At 49.2% G+C, this 25,268-nt stretch overlaps 1 protein-coding gene across 4 annotated transcripts in view; it reads left to right on the top strand.

The window, feature by feature from the left end:
• Positions 1-2,509: 2,509 nt before the first annotated feature.
• Positions 2,510-25,268, top strand: part of LOC144767371 (uncharacterized) — a 270,245-nt gene continuing 247,486 nt past the window's right edge. For 2 of the 4 annotated variants that reach the window (XR_013598168.1, XR_013598167.1), the window contains exon 1: positions 2,520-2,553. The gene's annotated coding sequence lies outside the window, so the exon portion shown is untranslated. Of the gene's footprint in view, positions 2,554-25,268 lie in introns of all 4 variants that reach the window. The other 2 variants (XR_013598169.1, XM_078650836.1) reach the window with 2 other exon arrangements.

The raw sequence follows: 25,268 nt of genomic DNA, 5'->3' as shown, positions 1-25,268 counted from the left end.
CGCAAGCCCAGTGGGCCTAGGAGCCGTCCTGACACAAGAACATGAACCAGGGAAATGGACGGCTCTGGCGTTTGCCAGCAAGGCGCTAACCCCGACCGAGACCAGATACGCACAGATAGAGCGAGAGGCCCTAGCCATCAAGTGGGCCTGCAGCCACTTTCACCTTTATCTACAGGGACAATCGTTTGTGATGGTCACAGATCATCAACCCTTAGTGCCGCTCTTCAAGGGCACTGCTCCCCATCCGCCGCCCCGCATTGAGAGGTGGGTGATCCAGCTGCAAACATACGACATGGAAGTAGTATACAGACCGGGAGCCAAAAACCCAGCCGACTACCTATCGCGCCACCCAATACCCCAAGAGCCAGCAGCTGCTGATGGAGAGTGCGAAGAATATGTCCAGTGGGTGGCACTCACTTCCTGCCCCCAATGCATGACCATCGATGAGATCAAGGAGGCGACAGTGGACGATAATCCATACATGAGGTCACTGCAGGCAGTACAAGAAGGATCCTGGACCGACTACTTACACCCCCCCAACACCTGGACAGCATCGGATAAAGAAGCCCTCACGAAGTTTTGGCACATCCGTCACGAGCTCAGCGCCACGGAAGAGGGTGTACTGTTGAGAGGGACACGCCTAGTGATACCAAAACGCCTCAGACACCGAGCTACCCAGCTCGCACATGGGGGCCACCAGGGTGCCACGAAAATGAAGGCGCGCATGCGGGAGAAGGTGTGGTTCCCCGAACTGGAAAACACGGTGGAAGAGTATGTCAAGAATTGCATGTCCTGCCAGCTGACCAGCGATCCTGAAAGGCCGGTCCCCATAATCACTGAAGAAGCATGCACGACCCCGTGGTCAAAGGTCAGCGTCGACTTTGGAAGTTTCCCTGGAGAGGGCCACACCCTGGTAGTCATTGACTCGTACTCCAAATACCCCATTGTGGAAAGAGTGCCATCCACGGCATTTACACATGTGGGGCCAGCGTTAGAAAAAATATTCTCCCTATTTGGACTGCCTGGCGAGATCAAAAGTGACAATGGGCCACCATTCCAGGGAACGGAGTTTGCCACGTTCTTGAAAACCAGAGGCATCGCTCACCGGCGCATCACTCCCCAGTGGCCACAAGCTAATGGAGAGGCAGAAAGATTCATGCGGACTCTCAACAAAATGTTCAGGATTGCAGTGGTAGAGGAAGCCGACCCGGAGCAAAGACTGCATGAGTTCTTGAGAGAATATCGAGGAACGCCTCACTGCACTACTCGGAAAAGCCCATGGTCCTTAATGTTTCAAGGTCAACGCAGAGACCTCCTCCCCACTTCCCCAGTACCGATACTGGTGAGGGACGACATGAGGGAGGTTCAAGAACGCCGGCGCAGGAACAACATGCGAGCGAGCCGCCGGCGCAGAGCGACACCAAAACAACTACACCGAGGAGATCAAGTTGTCATCAGAAACAGACGCCCAGGAGGGAAATTTCAAACATACTATGAACCAGGCCCGTGGACTGTAACCAACACGAAGGGGACTATGGTGACTGCCAGCAGGGAGGGAGAAGAAGTCTCGAGGAACACCTCATGGTTTAAGACGGTCCCTCTTAGCTCAAGCATGGACACCGAAGACACAGATGGAACCAACGAGCCACCACGGGCAGTGGCACAAGAAGAAGAGGGCAGCTCAGTACGAGTCACCCGAGAGCCGGATCCAGAGCCGGGGGCGGGAGCATCAATCTTGGGCACCCCCACCCGGAATCCATCACGGGGGGGAGAACGAGGGCAAGGCCGCACCCCTCGATACAGTCTGAGGCCCAATCCCCGCCCAAGTCAAAGACTCAACGACTACGCCTGCCAGCTGAGACCCTGAAGCCGTCATCAAGAGGGACACGCAAGTACAGAGTGCCTGGTCTCATTCAGTGTGACATTGTGAACAGTTTGGTTTGAGCATTTTCGAATTTTTGTATAGTTGGATAGAGATGTAGTGCGGTTAGCACTCTAGTGGACGCACGCACGCATCCATGCATCCGCAGGCCAGGCGTGGCCTGCGGGGATCAATAAAAGGAAGGCGTGTGCTCGGACACGTCACTTCCGACTGGGACGAGTGTGTGGCTCACTGGCTGGCGCTGCGCGTCCCAACCCCTGCGCAAGCGGCCACCTGTGCCTGGCAAGGCCCACACACCCCCACACAACAAACATTAGGAGGAGAAGAAGGTTTTTCAGAACTTCTATCCATAGTGAATTTCAAATACGCAAACAAGGAATTATATAAAAAAAATAAAAGCTTTAAACCATAAATACAACTGGCCAGTACTAAGAAATGAAGCAGTAGTCACTTTGAAATATTGTTTAAAATGATGAAGAGTTATCAAATATGTTGCTTGAAACTCACAAAGAAACGTTGCTAAGTAACACGTAATGCTGTGTTACAAAATGGTGGCACGTAGGGATCACGCAGCGTGACCTGCGAAAATATCCCAGAATGCTTTGTGCATGTACCAATACGTCATCAGTGCGAAGAAAGCAGCATCAGAACATTGGCACAGAAGAATGTTGGTGAGTGCGATCTGTTTTATAAAATGCGGGTAACGGTAATTCACCAACAGTAACTAATAAGTTAAAGAATTCGGTGAAACTTAATGAAATAAGTTCGAAGTTACCCGATATCCTGAAAGCGTCTTACTCACTTCTTTGAATGCTGGAAATGTTGAAGAGAGAAGAAAAGTTTTCAAACGAATCCGTTGTCAGTTGGTACCTGCAATAGGGAAGCCGTCTTCACAGAATACCAAAGAAAAACGCATTGTGGGTCCGGGGTTGGTTCAAAATCCTCCGTCGCCAAATTTCTGAAGTAAGCACTCAGAAGTAGAAGTGAATTTAAAGTATATTTATTCCAACCCTCATGACGTGAAGTTGTCTCTTCAAGAGCCTTCCAGAATGTGTTCTCAAGGTTCCGATTACAGCCAGAACATAGAACATAGAATACAGAAATGGAAGTTCTAACTTCCAAGCTACCTAAGCTTATACATGTTAAATAATATACATACTAATATAAATACTACACAGGTGGTGGTGTGAAAGGGCTTTAGTAAAAATCTTATTCCAGAACAAGCTGACAAATTAAACAAACACAAAACCAATTTGGAGGAAGACGAGGGTAGTAGTGCTTGGTGGTTTGTCATTAACAGCACGTGCTGTGATGGTACAAGTGCTGGTCAGTCTAGTTTCACTGTCAGATGTTACAGAGTCTGCAATGGGTGATGTGCGTGATTTAGTTTTGTCAGACAATTCAGATTCACAAAGCAGTTGTAATTCCAATGTTCTTGGAGTTTCTCAGAGGCCTGTGCGTAATACAGTCATGCCCTCTAGATTCATAGATTTTTACATGAATTTACTTGCATTCTTCATATGTACAGATGTTTTGTTTTACTTACTTGTAATTCAGTTTGTAATTCTAACTTTGTTTTGTGAAGGAGGGAATGATGTAATGGTCTTTCTTTAATGTCCTCCCTTTGTATTGTGTCTGGGCTCATTCCTGCCACGCACCATGTTTATGTTTACATAAGGCTCGCTGTTTCTGGGTTCCTTTTCCGTGGTTTCTAACTTCAGCGCAGGGAGTTGGAGTTGGAAATTCGTCGAGGAAGGATCTACAGGACTTGAGCTCCCATGTCTAAATAAACATCTTTTGAAACAGTATCATCTACTTACCCTTCTTGTACCAAAAGTGCAATTTACATTGCTTCTTTCTTTACATCCAAGTTCTCAATTCACCTTCCCCTGCCTCATGCTTTGCTTTGCTCAAGCTCTGTCCTTCAAGGCGGCTGCAATGGTAAATGAGGCCTCTGGGCTGAGTTTCTTGTGCCAATGACTGAGATGCAGCTCCATACCAATCAGGATTCCCCACTGTGACTCAACTAACTTTTTTTAGTTGGTGGCACTTTCTGTATCTCCAGCCTGTGGCAGACTACTAGCCTTTATGCTCTGCTACAAGCTCAATGCAGTTCAATCCTGAACTTTGTAGCAAGATCAAAGACCCGTCCCGTTCCAGCATGGTCACTTATGTATTCCTCAGCAGATCCTAACTTCGGGAGCTTGCTGGTCTTCACCCTATAGATAGTATCTCCTACTGCAAGGCAATGCACACATTTCCTCCTTCCCTCAGCAGTCAGGTGGACTTCTAGGGTCTTGAGATAGACTCCAAGCTCTTCAAGAAGAAAGTCTTGACTTCAGGTGATATCCTCTCATCTCTGGAGACTGGCTGTCAGCCAGGCACCGGCCCTGGCTGCACAGCAGCTCTTTGAGTACTTTGTGGAGCACCCTCTTCCTTGGTCAAGAAGAACTTGGAACAAAATGGGGTGGTTTGGATCCTACGGTTATGCACACTATTGAGACCGGGGCTGTGGATCCACTATCTCATGCGTCAGAACCAGTTTTGATTGGTTCCTTTTCAAAAGTAATTTACCGCATGATCATCACACACATCTGTTGTGTAAAGTGATGCTCCACATGGTAGGGAGCACTTGGGCTGGATCCCAGCAGGACAACCTACAAATAGGGGCACATTTAAGTGTGAGTTCTCAGCTGCTGGCTAACATCAGCTTCCTTGTAGCAGTTTTCTGAGACAGACAAAAGGACAAGCCTGATCTAGAAACCGCCTCACCTTGAACAACAGAAACTGTAGGCTCACCCCTACCATCCACCAAAAAGTAATGAACAGGAAGAGCTCGTTAGTAGCCCTGTGCTAACAAAGTCTTTATGGAACTTCTAAAGGTAGCCCTGTCTCCACCATCCTCACTTCTGTGTATGGTCTCCATTCTCCAGCCAAAGAAATGTAGTCAATATCATGTCACTATCTGGGTAAACTATCCTCATCCTCCAACCTATGCCATGCTAACACCAGGGGCATCCAACTTGACCCACTAGCAGCAATACTGAGACACATACACAGACACCCCACCCTCAACATATTATCATTTACGTGTCACACAACTACTGGAAATGCATGAATTCCACATGTGCATTAGATATCAGTACTAAGGCTTGGGTTCCACATAACAGAGGAACTGTACCAGAAATGTACCAATTAGCAATTCCTTAAATACAAGAGCAAAATAAGGAATCGCAAATTTAGCGATTCCTTATTTTGCTAGTAGGTTTAAACTCACCTACATTGCTCTCAGCCAAATACCGGTTGGTAACACAGAAATTCCGTGAATTTCTGCGTTACCGCTCAGTATTTAGCCACCTACATCTGGCCCTGTTATATAAACTTTGCCAGCAAAGAAATGAAAACGCCCTATGGTGGAGGTAGTTGCTTTCACACCAGTGGCAGCAATTGTGGTGGGCATATTTCTTCCCAAATCCCCTCCTGCATGCATGGGATTAGCAGCTTTAATGGGAAATTGTGGCATCATACCTGCCTTGCCAGCATGGTGGAACTGTTGTTACTTATAGTATTCCTGGAGATAGACACCCAAAGTGGTGGTCAGTGTCCAGATATCCTACAAAAAATGTCTCTATGTCCTGGAGATTTTTTATTTGCACATGGGGGAGACTTGAAAGGTTTTATGGCTAGGACTGACATGGTTTCAAACAGGAGCCCCTATTTAAATGACCCCTTTTTCCAACATTAGGATAATGAAATACTGGGGGAAAATCGTAACGCTCTAATTTATACCTTGCAGTTTGCATGCAGCTATTTGCTGTTCTATGTTAGGAATTTAAGTTGCAAACTGCAAGTGACAAAAGGACCTCTCAGACAAAAACTGTAACCCATTGACCTATTTACATTATATGCACGTTGCGATTTGCATGGTATACCTTCTTTGCAGCCGGCATAAGAACCCACTGTGCTACCTTACCATGAGTCAAAACGTTCACTAGACAAACTTCTGATATCTGCCTTGCCAGCATGGTGGAACTGTTGTTACTTATAGTATTCTGGAGATAGACACCCAAAGTGGGGGCCAATGTCCACAAATCCTACAAAAAATGTCTCTATGTGCTGGAGATTTTTTATTTGCACATGGGGGAGACTTGAAAGGTTTTATGGCTAGGACTGACATGGTTTCAAACAGGAGCCCCTGACAGAAAGGCCACAATCAGGAATTACATTGGTATGGAGAATAAATTGTTGATCACTTAGTAAAATCAGTAAGAAAATATTAATATCAAAGGAACGAGGTGTGTTCTGAAGACTTTGGACTGATATTTACCATGCCTGCTTTGGTGGAATTGCAGTGCCCTGCAATTGATCATGAAATTGATGGGCTGAAATTGGTATACTGATTAGACAATGCAAGTTTCATGCAGGCATGAACAAAGGTATTGGGTTTACTTTGCCTCCAGTGTTTTCTGTGTGTTAGAGAAAGGTGTGTTGCATGCATTGCTATAGCTACATTAGGCCTATTTAACATTTTACTTATGCCTCAGCTACATAGGTTACAAATTATTAGTTTACAAGATGGTATAAGGTCAGGGTTCGAGAGAGGCAGCCAAGGATGTCAGAAAGGGGGTGAAGAGAGGGCATTATTTCTCAGGCACCATGATTTTTTCAGGGCCCCGTGCTGGCTCCAAAGTGTATTTTGAAGCAAACCAGCCTTGTTCATTTATGGCATCTAATACAACTTGCACCATTAAAGGACAACAGATGCTGACTCGTGGATCCAGCATGACATCTTTGTCCCAATGCCAGACAAAAACCTCCGACGTGCCTGTAGGCAGCTACCACGGGACAAGTGATCAAATATTTCAATTGAGTTTCCACAAAAGAGCCTTTTTCGGATAAGCTACTGATAGATAATGGTCTCGTAGGCATTTTTCCCATTGCTTTGGGAGCTGACTGTGCTGCACGTCTGCAATTGTGAAACTCAGGACGGGCTTTAGCGATGGTGGCACCCAGTGAGACAATGTTTGTTGGCACCTCCCAATGACCGCCTCAGATTCCTTCACTACCACTCTTTAACAGTGCCCCTCAAGTCTCCTTAACCAATTTCTCCATAACCCCTCTCTGTCAGATATATTTAATTAGTTTTATAGCGTCACTCATACTTGTCTAGGGTGTCAGAGCACATTCCATCACACAATCTACACAGAGACAATCAATCGTATGTGTGTAAATCAGTGTACTGGAAATTTTCTGTAAGACAGAGGACTACAAGGTGCAGGAGTCACATGTAATCCATTCTGGTAGACAGTATAGTTTGAGTGCTTGGTCTGTAGCAGCACAAACACTGAATTTTAAACATAACTCCGTGGTTGGGGGGGTGCTTTTTAGTAATAAGAATCGAGTTTTATCCAAATGAACCCTTTTTCCAAAATTAGGATAATGACAGACTGGGGAAAAATCATAACACTCTAATTTATACCTTGCAGTTTGCATGCAGCTATTTGTGGATAGCTCGCTGTTCTATGTTAGGAATTTAAGTTGCAAACTACAAGTAAGAAAAGGACCTCTCAGACAAAAACTGTAACCCATTGACCTATTTACATTATATGCACGTTGTGATTTGCACGGTACACCTTCTTTGCAGCCGGCATAAGAACCCACTGTGCTACCTTACAATGAGTCAAAACGTGCACTAGTCAAACTTCTGATATCTGTCTAGGAAGAACATTAATCGCCGGAGTTTTCGTATCATTGTTATTGTTGCCTGAAAATTACTGGAGGCCAGGAACGAGGCATCAGGTTCTTTTCAAACTATAATATATTTGCAAAGAGTACGCTCTCCCCCCTGAAGTTAGCGCCTGGTGCGGTCGCACCTGTTGCGCCACCCTGGAGCCGGCCATGATGACGCTGATAGGGCACCAGGCCCGTAAAGGGTAAACGTGAAGACAGAGTTAATAAAAGCAGCCCAAAATAAAAAGTGGAAAGGCTTCTTGGAAAAGTCAATGAGCTATTGTGCGCCTGTCCTGCAGTCTGTCCCTTTTTCATGGCCTCTTTCTGTAGTCACGTCTGCCCCGGCCTCAGGCTCAGTCAGCATCCTGGGAAAGCACTCCTTCTCCACACAACAAGTCTCTGTGCAACTACCTACAGGCTGCAAACCATTGTTGTCCCTGCTCTCACTGTCTGTTCTGTTCCTGTTTACATTGTTACTTTAGGCCTGTAAATTATGTACATTTGTGGCCTCAAGACGGAGAGTGTTTAACATTTATCGGGTTGCAATCCTAAACTAACTTGCGACAATTGCCAGCAAAACATCCACGTGGCAGGATTTAACCATGTACTTGAAAAAAGCCATCAGTTAGTTATTCCATACCTTCTTCCATGCTGTGCCTGCACCAAATTGGTGACAAAGTGTCACTGTTTGGGCTCTTGAAAAGACATAAATCGGTAGATTTGAGGTGGATTTGGATTTTGGTGTTGTGATGGACAGATTGTAGGGAGCTTGGTGAACCAGCGAGTTGCTATGTGAAGTATTATCTCAAGAGGAGTTAGTAATGAATTGCTTATCAGATCATGGTGCACATTCTAGGACTTTGGTGTTGAAATGCATCTTGAGTTTTGTGGACCAATGAGGGGAGCTGTGAAGGATCACATGCTGATGGTGTGATGCTGTTAAAGGACGAGATGAAGAAAGCAGAATGACCACCTTGTGGTTGAGGTCTGCAGCTAGAGACAGATCACCAGGTACAGATCCTGGGGTGGACTTCTGGTGTGGAGTGGTGGAGCTAGAAGTAAGGATCCTGAGGGCAGGTATCGTTGGAAACGAGAAGCGTTGGAGATAGGTTAAAGAGTGTCATAGGGGAACATTTTACTAGCGACATGATGGAAGTATCCTCGCATTCATTATGCTAATTTTGTACTTTTACTGCATACCTCTTGTAATAGCATTTTCTTTGTATATATCTACTGAGCTTATGAAGAGGGTGAAATGTCCGTGTCTATCATCATTGAAAAAACTTTTGACATTTTTCTCAGAAGACGTCCTTTGCTGCAAAGCAACAATAACCCAAACTTGTCAATAACAGAAATGGAAAAAAGATATTTTTTATTTTGGAAGTCCGCCGGAAAAACTCTTCTATAATGAATGGGGGCTTAAATAAATGTTTGCCTACACAAAGGATACATTTAGCATAGGAGTCCTCAAGAGTTAAAACTGCAGCAGGATATTCCAACAATGCATGCTCTTCTCGCAGAGATCCGTCTCCAGAAGAAAGGGAGGGGGACAGAGAAAATATTTATGGGAAGATCTCAGTGTTTTGTCCATTGATAAACCGGCATGTGTCAAGTGTAAGCATTTGAAATTCATTTAACCATGTTTTCAACATTAAGTCAATAATGTCTCTGACTAGTCGAATAGGCTTTGTCCCGAACCACGGGGATTTCTACCTGCCCCTATTCTCTAACCATAAAAACAGAGTGTGAGGAAACAGGCTTTTTGATGGTTTCACCCAATATATTTGTCCCCCCCATTTGGACTACTAGCTGCTGGTTTTTCGACCCTGCTAACCAGACCTCACTAACCTTGTTCTAACACTTTACAAAATGTATGTTGAATTGGCTAGCCTCAATTGGCATAAGCTGACTAACTTATAAGTCCCTAGTATATGATACCAAGGGTACCCAGGGCATGTAAGACAGTGTCCCCCAAGGGTTGCAGCACTGATTAAAACTGATAGTTCATCTTAACCCAATGGCAAAACCTGCACTTCCGTTAACAATATATGTGAGTCTTCCCTAAGGAAGGCCTGTTGAGCCCTAAGACAGGAAGCTGCATATTTTAAATAGAACAGACACTATTAATATTTTCTAACAGCAAAATTTCCAAATTTACATGTTTGCTGTGGAAAAGTAAGCGGCCCCATAGGGTAACACAGAGTGACCAGGTGAACTTCTCAGCCCGGCTAATTTCTGAATGGGGCTATTAAAATGGTTACTTCAATGTTTCAGATTAATTGTGGCATTAAATCCGATTTGAGGCCCATTTTTAAGAAAAGGCCATTTTCAGAAAGTTACCACTCTCTAGTCTAGTTTGTCCAGTACCCTCACACAATTGCTGGCCACCAGACAGCCTTCTGCCCGCCTGGGAAGTCATGTGAACGACTCCAAGGCCCAGGAACAATAATATCCTGCTACAGAGAATGTTGTTACATCTCCTTTTCAGGAAGCCACACATGGTGTGGGCCCAAAAGACGAGCTTCAAGGTGAAGCTACATTTGCTTTGCAATCACACTCCTGAAGGGCTTCCCTTTGCTCAAGTCCCCAGCGGGAACAGAGAAGGGAGACCAGTGCCCAAACCGGTTTTCCCATGGGTGTGTAGCTCACAGGTAGCCACACCTCAAGGGTTTGGCTATCAAGCTGCTAACATTCAAAGAAGGGTGCAGACATCTTGAGAGTGGGCAGAATAGTGTACTCTGGGATTGCTAGATGCCTCACAAAGCCAGAAGTCATTACAGGGTGGGAGGGATCCTGATAGCCCATTGTCTGGTGACAGCATCATTCCCAAAGGGCATTTTCTGGCCATCTCTGGCACCCTGGACCTCAGGTCACAACAGAACTGGATAAAGGACTGAATGACTGCCCTGCTGACCGCTGGATCTGGCAGGAGAGGCTGCACTGTCTGCTGGACTGCACCTACTGCACCTTTGGCTAGCAAAGAGAGGACTGTGCCTCTCCTAGTTGATGTAAATGTCACTCCTGAGCCCCAGACCAAAGAAGTGACTCCAAGGGTCAGCCGGTTGACCCCCTGGAACCAGACCCAGGGTCAACAAAGCTGAAGAAGCCCACTTCAGCAAATCAGTAGCTGCATTCTTCGGCTTGCTGCTTACTTCTGCTGGGGCACCCAAGAGACCTATCATCAATTGCCACAAGTTGCACCCAAGTCTGCTGGACCCGGGACTGTCATCTGAGTCCAGATTGGTCACCAAAGACAGACAGCAGCCTTCACTAAAGCAGGCAGCTGGACCCGCTGTGTTTGGAGCTCAGTAGCCGAGCCGCTGCTGGCTTTCTACTGGCTCAAAGATGACTTAGAAGGAACACCGACCCCTGTGGCCAAAGTCACCCAACCTTACCTGTGGACTAAGGAATAACCGTAAGGACACCCCTGTCGACTACACAGCACCCACAGCATCTTCCAGCATCGCCAGTATCAGAACCACTCCATTGAAGCCTATGATGGTTCTTGATGTGAAGTATGGAACTGAGTTGAAACTGCTTTGGTGACCAGGCAACTGTCCAAATACTCCTTTGTGGCCCTCCGATGTTCTCCCTTCCAAATTTGGTTGCCCCAGTAGGGCCAGAGTAGGCAAACAGAACTCTTTTAAACAATTGAAATGTTTTTAAACTTTACTGTTTCGAATGCTTACTTTAAACTAAAAAGCTAAGATTTACGTTTTACTTAAAATCTGTGTCTCCGGAATCCACTGCTGGATTTTGTTCATCTTTGTGTCTAAAATAAAATCTGTTTTTAGAAATTGGTGTAGGATTTATTTTGTGTTGCATTACATTCTTATTTCGTTGTTTGCTGCTTCAAAATGCTTTACACAAGTTTCTTTGCTTAAGCCTTGTTACTCAAAGCCACAGCTACCCAGAGTTGAGTTATTGGTTTTAGAAACAAGCACGACTGAATCCAAGACTGTCTTACAAGTTCATTTAAGAGTAAGGTTGCACTGCTATACTATATAATACAGCACCACTATCCTCACATAGCGCATCATATTCGACGAAAAGCTGTCCTTTTCAGATGCAAAAGGTATTGTTACTTGTCTTTCTACAAGGGTGCCTGTGTTGCATGCAGGATTGTTTTTGTGGTGGAAGGGCAACCTTCCTGCACACAGAGAATCCTGTGAGGATATCCCTCTGTGTGCTGAAGAATGCAGCACACCTAGAAAGAGGAAGTACCAAGGAGAAATACAAATATTTCTCCAGGTTATGCCTCTCCTGGGAAGACGTATCTTATATATTTTTTTTAATCTGTTTATTTGTTTATTTGTATTCATTTATAAAGTTCAGCATTACAATAGGCACAGTATGACAAACAATGCAGCCCGTCAACCTGTCTTGGGTGGTAATGCACCGACAGTGCGATACACATGCATCCCAACCCCTAATGGTGAACATTTACAACAAAAGAAGAACATCGAACTGCGGCACTGTCACCGAATTACATTACAATTCGTCCCCCCCTTCACGACCCCCCCAGCCGAAACCCCCCCCTCATCCCCACCCTCTGGGCTCACGCTTTTCCATGTTTAATGCTTCCTCACCGCTTCTTCATGTCATGCACCAAGCAGTGTGCCAGGTAGGACGTCCGCTGCGCTCTCCCCTCACCTGCCTGCTATGTCAACCTATTGTCCCGCCGCCCCCTCTTCCTCGTCCCTGGCATTCCCTGCCGCCTGAAGAATGTGTAGCATATGTTCCCACTTTTCCGCCATAGGTTCCCTCCGGAGTCCCACCATTTCCTCCCTCCGAATGGCAGTCCATTCTGCACGGGCCCATGACAAGAGGGACAGAAGCCATGCCCTTACACTGGGCGAGTCGCTCGCCTTCCATCTCCTAGTGAGAAGTCGCACTGCCGTCGCCATCCCCAGATCTAGAAAGCAAGATGACGCTTTGTCCTTGGGCGGCCTCTTGAATTGGTGCAGGAGGTACTCCGGCCAGTCACAAGGGATGACACGACCAGTGCACTGCGTAAGTAGTGCATTAATGTCTCTCCAATAGGTGCCAAGGCTCGGACAGTGCCACAAAAGGTGGAGAAGATCCGCATTCACAGCTTCACATCTGGGGCAAGATGCGTCTGCCCTATGAAAATATTTAATAATTAAGTCAGGGGTGAGATAGGCCCTGTGCACTATGTATACTTGGATTTGGCGAAATCGCATATTTCTGGGAATGCGCACCAGACTTTTAAGGATCTTCTCCCATTCTTTATCTGCCAGTGCTCGCCCCATATCTCGCTCCCATTTTCCCCGGAGAGGGGCTAGGTCTAGTTCCGTATGTGTCCGTAGGGACGTAGCAAACCACTTAACTAGATGTCTGCCCCTGCCCATAACATGCAAATATTGCACCATCAAGTGCTGTGCTGGCTCCTCCGTGACATCGCCCCACTTAGCCGCCATATGGGCCGTCAGGGATCGGTGTAGTAGGAAGCCCCCGGGAGGAAGCCCAGCGTCCACAACTAACGTCTCGTAGGGTGTCAGCGCTCCATCCTGGTATAGGTCGCCCAGCGTCTGGACGTCTACTTTGAGCCACGGCTCCAGCATGGAGTGCGTGAGTACCCGCCCCCGGCGAGCCTTCTAACCGCACCGCAGGTGCATAGGGGTGCACCTTTCTGGTGAGATATAATGCCCTGCGAAAGCATGTGTAGGCCACTGCCAGCAGCAGTGGAGTTGGCGTGCCGACGCCGCTAATGGATGAAAGAGTGCAGTGACCTGCTCCAACGTGTAAGGCGGCTCATTCGTGGCAGTGTCTTCTCATCCCCTGTCCGCTAACCAGCGGGCTATCCATTGAAGTTGCCCCGCCAGGTAGTAGTGCTCAAAACAGGGAGCGGCTAGCCCACTCCTGTCCGTGGGCAGGAACAGCTTCCCGAGGGCCAGACGATGTCTGGACGCACCCCAAATGAAGTCGCGCAGTATCTTGTTAAGATTAGAGAAGAAGGACGCGGGTATAAACAGTGGCAGATTCGCAAAATAATATAGAAGGCGGTAGAGCATCACCATTTTTGCGATGGCCACTCTGCCTGTGGGCGTCAGTGGAAGCGTGGACCAGAAGCCGATTTGGGCTCTGAGCGCCGTCACCACTCTTCCCAGATTTCCATCTAGCAGGTCCGTCGGTTGACGGTAGATCTGGATCCCCAGATACTTGAACGTGTCCGCCCGCCACTGGACTCGCGTGCCATGGAGGCTGTACTCCAGGTCGGTTACCGCATTGCTAAATGCATATAGGCATGACTTGCCTGCGTTTACTCGGAGCCCCGAGAAATCGGCGAAACGGCTTAGCAATTGGGCCAGCAGCTCCGGTATGTGGCCCACGTCCCGAGCAAAGACCAATAGGTCATCGGCGTACAATGACACCTGATGGACACCATCACCTAGGGGGATACCATCTGCCAGAAGCTGCCTCATGGCTGCTGCCAAGGGTTCCATGGCTAACGCGAAGAGCAGCGGCGACAGGGGACAACCCTGACGAGTACCCCTGCCTACCACCACTGCTTCCGAGATGCACGGTCCCATCCGGACACGGACCACAGGGTTGTTATACAGGAGTCCAACCATCTGCAAAAAGTTTGCCTCCAGCCCATACGCCTCCAACACTGTTGATAGGAAGCCCCACTCCAGGCAATCGAAAGCCTTTTCTAAATCAAGCACCAGGCACCCCGCCCTGGGCCAAGCTGCCGCCGCTTCTACTGCTACCCTGAAATACCTCCTGAGGTTCAGGGATGTGGACCTCGCTGGTACGAAACCATTTTGATCCGGATGTACTAAATGTGGGACCACCGGCGCCAAACGCTCCGCAAAAAGTTTGGCGAATACCTTATAGTCAGTGTTGAGCATCGTCAATGGGCGATAGGAGCTCAGGGACATGGGCTCCCTGTCAGGCTTAGGCAGGGACACTAAGAACGCTTCCCACAGAGATGGTGGGAGTTGGCCGGTGTCAACCGATGCCCTATACACCCGGAGGAGCTTAGGCGCTAGGATGTCTCTGTTTGCTTTATAGTATTCGGCCGGTAGGCCGTCTGGTCCCGGCGGTTTCCCAGTCGCCAGTGCTTGAATCGCACCTCCCACCTCCTCCATCGTGAGCGGGGCGCCAAGCTCCTCGTTCTGGCTCTCCGTAGCGGAAGGCAGAGCGAGCGATTCCAGAAATCCGGTCAGCAAGTGTGCATGGCCAGTGCCTCGTGACCTGTAGAGTTCCCGATAGCGATTGGTCAGCACCCGATGAATCTCGCGCTGCGTGTACACCACTGTCCCGTCCCCAGAAACTGTCCCGTCCCCAGAACGAATGGCACCAATCGGAGCCATGCGCTCTGTCCCTCGCACCAACCAAGCTAGCAGGCGGCCGGCTCTATCCGCCTTGGCATGCGTCTTGGCTGTATGCGCCGCGTAGTTGTGGCACCTCAGCCTTTCAAGCAGGACGGCATGCTCTCCGCGGAGTTCAATTTGCGTGCATGCCTACCTTCCCCTTCCCTTTCATATCGCAGAAGTTCGGACTCTATGTGAGTTAGGGATGTGGACACCTGTGCGCGAATATTCCATCTGGCACCCATGCAATGTCCACGGATAGTCACTTTGTGGGCATCCCATTCCACCCCGGGATCGCTCGCTGTGTCCTCGTTTTCTTCGAAGTAAGTGAGAATGGCTGTGCCTAGGGAAGACCTAAACTCAGCTTCTTCCAACGCTGCAGGCTGCAGCCGCCACGTGGGCTCTGGGGGTCTGTCCGCCTCCCAGCTGAGCTGAAACCACAGGGGATTGTGATCTGAGTGTGTCCTACCTAGGTATTCTGACTTGGACAGAAGCGGGAGCAGAGACTGGGATCCTACTATTCGGTCCAGGCGGACATGGAGATCGTGTACTGCCGAGTAGTAGGAGTATATTTTATCCGCAGGGTGCTGTGTGCTCCAGAGATCATGTATGTCCCAGTGCAGTAACCAATCCCTCAGTGCCTGTGCTGTCGATGTCGCTGCGCGAAGGGGCGGGAAGGAGCGGTCCAGGTGAGTGTTCAATACCATATTAAAGTCTCCGCCTACCAGCCAGGGGAGGCCGGCGTAGCGCGGAAGGATGTGGTTTAGTGACGACAGGAAGGTGGGTTGATCCGTGTTAAAGGCATAGATGGAACCCAACAGTATCTCCTGCCCGTTAAGCCACCCCCTAACAAAAGAGTACCTCCCCTCCTTGTCCACCTGCGCATCAGTGCATGTAAAGGGGACGCCAGCTCTTACCCATATCAGAGTGCCGCGCGCCTGTGTTGAGTAGGTTGTGCCATGAAGCTGCCCTCTCCAGCGCCTACGGAGTTGCTCCAGTTCTACCTGGGACATATGTGTCTCCTGGAGGAGTGCAATCCCCACCTTGTGTCGCTGCATATAGGCAAAGACCGAATATCTGCGCGACGGGGTGTGCATGCCGCGGATGTTCCAAGTTATAAAGTTGGTGCATGCCATGGTTTGTGTCGTAGTGCAGTCACCCGAGGGGTTAGGGGGGTCACCACTCCAGGCCAAGGGCTGGGCCTGCAGGGGGTATTCGTTGAGTGTCGCTTCTGAAACATATAAACCAGTATCCACATTGCAACTGTGTGGGCGATTTCCCAACGGGGTGAGCGTCCAAACCAAATAATATGATTACTTGTCAAAGTGACGTGTCCACAACTCAAGTGTATGTGGTGGAGGTGAAGCGCGCAGCCAGTAGTGCATCACGGAGCTCCCTCACTCAGGGCCCTTAAAGTGTCTGAGGCGTGCATAGAAAATCTAAGCAATGAGACACACCAGGCGAACATGAGTCAACCATTGGGAGCAACTCGCGCTGTAAAAGCCAGACCCCTCCCCACGCAGGACGCAGCTGTGTACCTGCGGTGCACCGCCAAGACCCAACCCCAAGCCTGTGCGGGGTGCAAAAGCCCATGTCCCACCATAACAGCATGCTGCAACAAGCAGATAAAGGATACAGTGGGCATTGTGATGAACTGAAGGCGGTATATCAGACTGTCTCAAGTCCACCTCTGGTCACACTATGAAGTCAGCTGTCTGGGGTGTTACCACAGGCAGAGCAGTGTCATCCGACATCACAGTGGACGGTGAAGTCGATCCACTAGCTTGTACTTCGCTCCGTTGCCTGTACCTCAGGTCGTTGCTGGCGTTCACTGCCCCTAGTGTCGCGACCGCCTCAAGGGCCTCCTGCCATTCCTGCCGCATTTTCTCTGGGCTGGGCGCAGCCTGTCCGGGACCCGCACCTCGCCGGGACCCTCTCTTCCTCCTCTGCCTCCTGGAGCGCTGTTCCTGCCACCCGCCGTCTTCCAGGCCTGTCTGCCTCGTCCCCGACCATCGCCCCGTCTCCTCCAGCCAGTCCCAAACTTCCAACGGAACCTCAAAGAAGCGCGCACCCTCCTTGGTGACCACTCTTAAACGGAAAGGAAACAGTAGTGAATAGGGCAGTTCCAGTTCTCGCAGCTGTTTCTTCACTGCTAGGTAGGAGCCACGTCTCCTCTGCACTGTCGCCTTGTAATCCGGGAAGAACAACACTTGGCTATGTTATGTTATGTTATTTATTCTTTTATATAGCGCACGGATACTCAAAAAGAGTGTCCCGGCGCTTTAATGGAAAAGGAAGGCTGCAACACAATAACATAACACCGATAAAAGAAAAAACAGAATGCCAAACAAAAACATGCAGGAAATTAGGCTACTAGGTAAACAGCCAGGTTTTAAGGCCTTTTCTAAAAGCTAGTAGGCTGGTGGCTCCCCGCAGAGCAAGCGGCAGAGAGTTCCACAACTGTGGCGCCAGCAATCCAAAAGAGCGGCCTCCCAGGCGAGCTCTCTTCACACGCGGGACAACCGCCAAAAACAGGGATTCCGACCTCAAAGACCTGGTCGGTTGATAGAAGACCAGTCTCTTTTGAAGGTACTTTGCTCCCACCGCGTGGAGAGCTTTATATGCCAGAGTCAGAGCCTTAAAGGCAATCCGTTTCCGGATAGGAAGCCAATGCAAGGTTTTCAACAGGCCCGATGCATTGGCCCGTCTATTTAATCCAAAGATTGCTCTCGCGGCAGCGTTCTGCACCACTTGGAGCCGCTGCAGCAAGTACTCTGGTAGGCCCAGGTAAAGAATGTTGGAATAATCCAACCTGGACCCAATCAGAGCCTGCACTGTCAATTTCCTATGCTCCTCAGACAACAGGGGAAGGAACCTCCGCAACATCCTAAGGATGCCGAAGCAGATGCCCGACACCCCAAGGATCTGGGATTTCAATGTTAGCCCCTTATCCATCTTGACCCCCAGATTCTTGGCGACTTGCGAAGAACAAGACGGAGGAAACATATTAATCGGCCACCAGGCCTGCCAGTCTGGCTCTGTGTCGCACCCAAAGAAGAGTACCTCGGACTTATCGGAATTGCACTTGAGGCTGTTCAGATGGAACCATTGGAAAACAGCCCCAAGGCAATCCCGGATACTCTCCTCATCAAAGTCTCCTCCTCTCTTACATGAGAAGAGGAGCTGGGTGTCGTCAGCGTAGGATACGATCCGGGCGCCATACGACTCCGCCAACGCCGCCAACGGGGTCATGAAGATGTTAAATAGGGTCGGGCTCAAAATAGAGCCCTGTGGGACCCCGACTCCCAGAGGCGGCATCACGGTGGAATCTGGCGACGCCCAGACCGTTTGCCGGCGGCCGGCTAGAAAGGAAGAAAACCAGTCGAGCACCGTCCCCCGCAGACCTATCTCAAAGAGTCTTACCCACTTTAAGGTCTCCCATCTTACGAGTTTCCCGGAGCACCACATCTCGGTCCTGATAGTTGAGAAGTTTGAAGAGGAACGGACGGGGCCGAGTTCAGGGCCTCTGGGCTTGCGCCGGCACCCTGTGCGCTCTTTCCACCACAAAGTGAAGAGACAGCGTTCCGGTCGGCAGGAGCGTCCGCAACCAACCTTCTGTATATGTTCAGGGTTCTTCCCGTCCTCTCCCTCTGGCAGACCCACCACTCGGACATTGTTGCGCCGAGAGCGCCCTTCCGCGTCCTCCACGCGGTCTTCTAACACCTGGACTCTGTCGATCAGGTCCTGTAAAGCTGAGGCATGGCTGTGTACCACCGGCTGCAACTCCTGAACCGTTTGGCACTGTGCAGCAACCGACTCTGACAAGTTACGGTGGTCCGCGTGCAGCAGTATGAAGTCAGAGGTGACTTTATCAAGTCTCGCTTCCAGGGAAGTTTTGGCCTGCGCCAAGGTAGTCCCAATTCATTCCACTGCCACCAGCACAGTGTCCATTTTGGCTGCCAAGGCGGCTGCAGGTTCCATGTCCATTCGCCGCTGTTCCTGCGTTGGGTTAGGGCCACTTGCTTCCTGCCGCTTTGTCTGCGACTTGTCTCTCAGCCTGCCCATTGCAAGCTGCTGCGCCATGGGCATCAACGCGTCCGGTTCAGGTCTAGCAACGATGGCAGGAGGAGGAGGGGTAGGGGGATGGTCAACCGTTCCCGCTTCACTTCAAGGGGGCCAATGCCATGGGCCAGCTAAAGGCAGGCTGGCCTGGGCAGACCACCACCACCAGAAAACACTGACTAAATGCCTCGAGGACAGTCCGGCCATGATCCGTCAGTGCGCGTTCCTCTTCCGGAGAGGGTATAGGTACAGCCAGCAATGCTCTCCCAGGTACTCTCCAGCAGTGTAGGGGGCTCCCCTCCTCCCGAGTCCTTTTCGCTGACATGGCCTCAGTGTCTGGTGCTGCCGGCAATGGATGGGAATGGCTGATGTGGCCCAGGGATGGGGCCTCTCAGCCTATGGGTGGTCAAAATGGCGCCCGGAACAAAATGGCGTGTTCTGCGGCCTGCCGCACCCTCCTCGCCTCACGGCCTCGGCCTCTGCTATCCTGCTGTGCCCCTCGGCTCCCGCTCCAGTCCCAGATGCCCCTCCGGCTGCCAGACAGACAGCGCGCAGCGTCCCGGGTCCCAGTGACTCACCGAGCAGCAGTAGATATCCGCAGCTTCTGCGTAGCGGACGCTCACCGGGGCCAGGCCGCACTCCCGCCGTCCACCGCTGAGCGGCCGCTGTGCACCGTAGGGGTCCGTCAACCCTCTGCTGCCACCACCAGGCCCAAGCCTAGTCTTCAGGCTGCGGCAGCGCCAGGATGAGCGCGCCGCTGCCCGCCTCACTAGTGCCGCTTATGCTCGGGGCCCGCCGGCGGCCGAGACCCCACTTTCTCCACTCTCTCCTGCTCTCAGACACTCCCGTGGGCGCGCTGTGTGAGCTCCCTCGTTCCGCCGCTGGAGATTCAATTGGCCGTGTTTGGTGTCACTCTCCTCTGCCCTCAGACCGCAGCCGCCACTGCTGGGGCTCAGGCTCAGCGTCCGGCGCCCCCGCAGCCCTGAGCAGCCCGGAAGGTGACGGGCTTGCAGGTCCACCTTGTCCAGTGACCCACTTAATGGCGGTGAGCAGCTCCCACAGCGCCGCGCCTATGCATTCCCTGGCGTGTAGTTTACTTTCCGCCAGAATCAGGACGTGCTCAGTTAACTTGCCGTGGGGTGTCGCAGTTCTTCGCAGGGGCCCGCCTGGCCGCCGCTACACCTCCGCTGTCTCCTCCGCCCCGGGCCGCGCCGCCGTCAAAATGCAGACTGTGTTTTCCACCGCCAGGGGTAAGGGTCCAGCCAGTGCCCGAGCTCTCGCCTCTGCTGCCCTCTGCCCCAATGCCGCAGGCCTGGAGTCGCGCTTAATGGGGGCCCCCTCTTCCCCACTCCTCACCGCAGCACTTGTCTAGCGCAGGTCGCCTCCAGTGTATCCTGGCACCATGGGCCTCATCAGACGTTCGTTAGTGGCCTTCTCACTCTTGGGCTCACCGGGCGCCTCCGGGCGGCTTCCCGCTCCCGCCGGGATCACCACTGCTGTGCTCGGCGTACTTTGGCCCTCAAAAGACAACTCGGGGAAGCAGCTCCTCCTCTTGACCGGCGCCGAGACTTTCCTTTCTCGTCGCAGCCCGGCCAGCTTCGGGCCTTTTCCAGCGATCCGCGTCCCTGCAGGCCGACAGCCGCTCCTGTGTCCTCACCCCCTCTCGGGGCACCGTGAATCTCGTTAGCAAGCCTCACGATTGTTCCCACACCAATTCCGCTCGATGTGGGGAATGCAGCCTCACCCTCAGGGTAAATGGAGGAGAAATTCAGGGCCCTACTAGCGGAGCTCTAAAGAGTCGCGTCCGCCATGTTGCCTGGCTGGCCACGGCCCCCCTGGGAAGACGTATCTTATTGGAGCATTCCCATATTTACCAGTTCTGGTAAACCTGGGAATGCATCAAAAACCATGGTAGTTGTGTGAGAACACCCATGGAATACCTCCCTAGCGCAAAGTAAGGCAACACAGCAACTTTCTCTGCGTTGCTTTACTCGAGATTTATGAATCCACTCAGAGCCAAGCAAACTAGCCTTGCATGGCTTCATACATCTAATTTTTCAGTTTGTCGCACATGTATCACGTTGCGGTGGGCAAGCGTGATGCAATTAGGGTCATACCAGTAAAGACAATTAATCAGGCTTTAATAGAATAAATACATTGAAAAAATTATACTCAACAATTTTTTCAATGTATTTATTCTATTATTCTATTAAAGCCTGATTAATTGTCTTTTTGATAATATGAAAATAAAAATGAAAAACGATTTTGTTTAAATACTTTCATTATTTGTTCATCATGATTTGTGCAACGGTCTGCACCGGTGTTTGTATGTAAGTATCAGGACCCTTTCCTAAGGCCTTTGTGTAATTTATAGGCAGGTATTTTCTCTTTACTGGTTGTACTGATTTCCCCTGCGGTACCTGCCTCTATCTACCTTTCAGGGGTACCCCTTTTGAGTGGCAATTGGGGTCATAAATTGGACCGCTATGTCATTTGCCAATGAAGATAAATGTTACTCTTACCCTGAGGAGACCCGTTCTTAATTTTATCATTGATTTGCCCCGGTTCCTTGGGCTACAGGGTTGCCCATTATTCCTAACAGAGCCAGGATGGAAGCACAACTATCATAAGTATAATATTCCATATAGATCTAGTTGTGCCTGTGGTCACTACTTTTTCAGGAATGTTACTGATCACTGGTAACCCCAGAGAGGGGCAGTAGCTACTCAGTTCTTCCAAGTTCAGTGTTAGTTTCTTCACTAGAGAGCTGCTATTCTGCTGGATATTCATTGTCTAATGACCCATACGCAACATCTAGGTCATGTAAACACAATGCCCATTTTAGCAGAGAAATGTGCATTTATTAATACCGAGGACCTTTCCCACATGATGGAACCAACACCTTTCAACACCCCACAACCGCAGGGCTATGTAGTGTACAACACAGGGAGATAGAGGGCAGCTCCTGGCCCCACATTGTTCGCATTTAGACTCGGCAAATTATAATTTATTAATTCAATGGATGCCCTGCTCCATTGGCTTACCTGAATAGGAGCTATTACAGCACTATTACTTCCCAGCAGACAGCATAGATGGACGGACATCCAGGATGTGGCATCCATGTTCTTGTGAACATGAAACTAGCCCACGGGAACACTCGCCGACAGCGCTAGAGCCTATACTTCTGCAATTAACCAAGGCACATAAATTCCCTTTACAGTGCCATCACTCCCCTAACTCTTGTCCCAGGGGCTCCTCATGCTATTCCAAAAAACTGGGGTTGAATCATGGGGAATATGTGTGTGTGTCTGTGCGCAATTATGTGCAAAAGAAGTTATTGCCTTTTATGCCTCAAATACATCAACATTTAAGCGACATTTACGCAGACGTGTATTCATTCCTTACAAAGTTACACAAATTACTTGTTCTCTTTTGTTTAAAACCTTCAGCTTTGATCAGTTCACAAGTATTTTTTATGCAAAACCTTCTCGACATCTTGTGAAGTTCATGACTTCTGAACTCAGAGTGACCCCTGACTTCCATCTTAATTGTACACACCTTGACCTTGAGTGTTTGTTAATATATTCTGCATCTTGGAACCTGGGAGGGGCAGGATGTGGGTGGAATGGTGTGGGTAAAATGATGTGGAATAGAAGGTTCAGGTGGTTTCAAAAAAGGGGGTTAGACAGATAGTTTTTCATTGTTGGGTGTGATTGTTGGCTGCTCCTTTTATAAGAGTACTTTCAAAGCATCGTACAGGAGTACTTTGTTACCACATATTGGCGATGACTGGGAGCAGGAGAAGCCACAAGGTCTAGCTGTGATGTTCAGTGCTTAAAGAGTGGAAATCAGCGCTTACGAGAGGAAAACACCAAAGCGAGAGATCACTAGGTTTTTGCGCACCATCACTCTGAGAGTCCCTGGGTGGCTAAGTTAACATTAGCTTTGAAAGAGTATTTGTCTTTACTGGCAGTAACTTAACCACAGCTGCAAGGGGGAATAAAAAATTAGCTAGCATTCGCGCCAAGAATTTTCAATTCTATTAAGGACACGGAGTCAAGGATTATGCTTCTCTTTCTATTTATTTGCTACTCACAGCAGCCAAATAAAATGTTTTGTTATGCAAATAAAACGACATTTCCCATGATGCATATCTTCTACATTACATCCTGTAAGACCCTATAAGAGCCACAACAACCGGAAATCATCCTCTTTCTTTGCTGGAACGTTAACAGACCAATAACAGCAATTTAAGCCAAACAACATCCTCCAACGTGGAAGAACCGAACCAACTGGAATTTAACGTCTTTTTAACCAGAAGTACTCCTATTCCATCTTCTTTTCAGAACCTGAAATTAAGGAAACACAGGAAAACCCATAACTTCTGCTTTAAACAGAATATAAATACATACGGCTGGGTAAAAATTACAAATATTGTAATATAACCGAGTGGGATAATCCTCGCCTCTTTGTCCTTAATAGAATTGAAAATTCTTGGTGGGAATGCTAGCTGATTTTTTATTCTATTACAGGACCAGAGGCTTCTGAATATGCTAGTTTAACGCTTATCAAATACAACTGAGGCTATATCACCCACCGGTTTATAATAAAATTGTTTAAAGGTAGATTCTGAAGACCAGTCAGCAGACTTAATGATATCTTGAATGGTAGAACCCAACATAAATGTTTTAGAGGCCATGGCACCGCAAACGGAATGTGCCCTAAATACCTGGGTATCAATACCCGCATCTTGCATGACTGATTTTAGCCATCTGGCTATAGTGGCTGCAGACACAGGTTTATATGGTTTTTGTAATGCAATCAACAATTGAGTGGAGCCAACAGGCCGTATGGACCTAGTACAATATTCATATGCTGTAAGACATTGAACTACACATGACTTGGCATTAGCAGGAAAGGCATGATAACCAATACTTTTTGAGAAAGTCTTAGTTCTGGCAGTAATGTTAAAAGAAACTCCCTCCGGAGTAAATACTCTACCTGTAATATCCTGAGCCTTGACGTCTGATGAGCGTTGGCAGGCAGAGAGACATAACAACATGGCAAGTTTAGATGACAACTGTTTCCTAGTCAACACAGTATTATCTGGCCAACTGTCAAATAAGACCAGAACTAACGATACATCCCACAAAGAAGAATACTTTGGCTGAGGAGGATTCACCACTCGAGTACCCTTCAATAGTTTACTGTAAGGGGACGGGATCAGTAGGAGAAGGAACTGAGTCTGCAACCTGGAGTAACGATTTTAAAGAGGGTTTTATTTTCATATAAGCCTTTCTTCTCCTGTTAGAGAGTCTTATACGTGCAAACTCGTCAGGCTCCATTCTGACACCCTTGGGGAAAACCGGAAGTTCCAGGGTGGTGTGGCCACGCAGGGGAGGTGTTGCAGCCAGAACGGTAACTTCGGCGGCGTCCTCACAGGCGGTGTTCACCGAATGTGCCGGGACCAAAAAGGAAGGAAAGAGAAAAGCAATCACTGGGACGTCCGGAGCAGTATTCTCAGGGTGAGGGAAACCAAGTGCGCTGTGTATTTACAAACAAACTAGTACAGTGCCGATCGTGCTCGTGAGGGGAAAGGTACTGGGGAACTGTACATGAATTTACACTGGCTGCTTAGTCCGTAGGCTGGCCACTCCGACTCACCCAACCCGCAACTCTGCCCCGTACCTTTGTAAGCCACGCTCCTCCCATGGGAGCGTGGCGGGGCGCTTCGCAGGGTCGTTGGCCTCCTGGCTTGATGATCGCACCTGGGCTCTTCGGGGCTTCGTCTTCTTCTCCGCAACTTCTCAATTCCGCTCTCCGTCTCCACTCCGCAACGCCTTCTTCCTCTGGGGATACGATGTCCCTCGTCTTCCTGGATCCTCCTCCTTTTGGCTCCGTGACGTTCCAAGTGGGCGGAGCTACGTCGTCCTGAAAAGCTGAATTAAAGGCACCTTGTCCTGTTTCTTCCTCGAACTGCCAAGGGTGTTCCGCGTCAGACAGCAGCCACTCCTCTGGGTCAGGGGAGTAAGACTGTTGAGAGGGAACAGAAAGGGGTGTCAAGGGTACTGTCCACCAGTCACGAGTATCAGCCTGTTCTTCATATGAACGTCCCGGTCCCGCCCTGTCACATTTACAAATGCAGGATGCATGCTCACAGGCTTGCCGTTTATTTGAGAATGACCAGCGGAAATGGCGGACCTAAAATTGTTAACTGAACGTTACGCTAACCCTTCTGAAGCTTTCTCTGATAA

Source organism: Lissotriton helveticus, chromosome 7 (genome assembly GCF_964261635.1).
Source record: "Lissotriton helveticus chromosome 7, aLisHel1.1, whole genome shotgun sequence".
Taxonomy (NCBI): Eukaryota; Metazoa; Chordata; class Amphibia; order Caudata; family Salamandridae; genus Lissotriton; species Lissotriton helveticus.
Note: the sequence above shows the minus strand (reverse complement) of the source record. Positions and strands in the feature narration are given on the sequence as shown.